Here is a 1,669-nt window from a genome sequence, read left to right on the forward strand (position 1 = left end):
TTTGAACAACAATGCAAATATGGGCAATGCAGCTGAAGTCGATCCGCCATTGAGAAACTATGTACTCCCTACTGTTACGGGGATACATTCAAGCATTCTTCCTCCTACTATTGAGGCAAATAATTTTGAGATAAAACCCTCAATTATTTAGATGGTACAGAATTGTGTACAATTTGGGGGGTTACCAAATGAGGATCCAAATCTCCATATCACAAACTTTTTAGAGCTGTGTGCAACATTCAAAATGAATGGAGTGAGTAATGATGCTGTAAGATTAAGATTATTCCCATTTTCACTAAGAGACAGAGCTAAGAGTTGGTTGAATTCATTATAAGCCAACTCTATAGTTACTTGGGAAGACTTGGCTCAGAAATTCCTTGGTAAATATTTTCCTTCTGCGAAGTCAGCTAGAATAAGAGGAGAGATTAATAACTTCCATCAGCTGGATGGGGAGTCTTTATATGATGCATGGGAACATTTTAAAGAGTTGCAAAGGAAATGCCCACATCATAGAATAGAGAAGTGACTGCTAGTTCATACATTTTACAATTTTTTGGGAGGAAATACAATGATAATTATAGATGCAGTGTCGGGAGGAGCATTTATGAGAAAAAGCGCAAATGAAGCATATGAATTATTGGAGAAATGGCCATGAATAACTATAATTGGCCTACTGAGCGTGAGAATAAGAAAGTAGCAGGAGTCTTAAAGGTTGATCCAATTGCTTTATTGACCGCTCAAGTGGCATCTCTAACCAAGCAATTACAGCAGAATAACCTCGCCGCACAAGCAATGCAAGTACAAAATGTCGTGAGTTGTGAGATGTGTGGGGGACCGCGTTCGTATGAACAATGCTCGAGCACAGCTAATTGCTCGACAGGTGTAAATAATATGCCTTTGGAACATCACAGGTTGTTGGTAACTTTTCAAGACCTGCACCCAACACCTACTCCAATTCATATGCTCTTGCATGGAAAAATCACCCTAATTTTTCTTGGAAAAATAATCAAGGGTTACAACCGCAGTATCCGCAATACCCACCTCAACAACCCCCTCATCAACCGACTTATGGATTACATTCTAGACCTTATTATGATCCAAACCCACACCCATCTCATCCATCACCACATCCTCCAATGAACTCCCCAACAACACAACCTAAAGTACAACCCGATGTACTGAACCAATTCATGACCGAAACCAGGGCAACTATCCGAAATTTGGAGACACAAATGGGCCAGTTGATGTAATGCCCCAAATTTCCTAATAAGGTTTAGGACCTTAATTAGGAGGCCGGGAGGGCCATAATTGCTTTATTATGATATTTAATGATAATATGCATGTTTAGGTGTATTAAATATGCATGTGAACCCATTTGTGATTAATTGGGTGATTTTCATATTTTGGCCATTTTGGGCATTTTTGGCATATATGTGAAATGGGCGTGGTGCCTTGTTATTATTTGGTTATGCCAGGGTTACCCAGCACAAGATGATCCTAGGAGGTAAGCTAGTGGGAAAGTCACAACGAGATTTAAGCTTGACTTGTAGTAAGTCAAGGGGTATTTAGAGCATTACCGGGTTATTGGGTAATGAGAATTAATATTTGGTGATAAATTGGGAGTTAGTAAGATCAGGGGGAAATTCTGGAAGTTTTGACTATAATATCC

General features: G+C 39.4%; 1 non-coding gene across 1 annotated transcript; it reads right to left on the reverse strand.

Annotated features, from left to right (window-relative positions):
- Positions 1–409: 409 nt before the first annotated feature.
- Positions 410–516, reverse strand: LOC133780941 (small nucleolar RNA R71). Its single transcript, XR_009869746.1, has one exon. It is a non-coding gene; the product is annotated as a small nucleolar RNA R71 (small nucleolar RNA).
- Positions 517–1,669: the final 1,153 nt, after the last annotated feature.

This window comes from Humulus lupulus, chromosome 5 (genome assembly GCF_963169125.1).
Source record: "Humulus lupulus chromosome 5, drHumLupu1.1, whole genome shotgun sequence".
NCBI classification, from domain to species: Eukaryota; Viridiplantae; Streptophyta; class Magnoliopsida; order Rosales; family Cannabaceae; genus Humulus; species Humulus lupulus.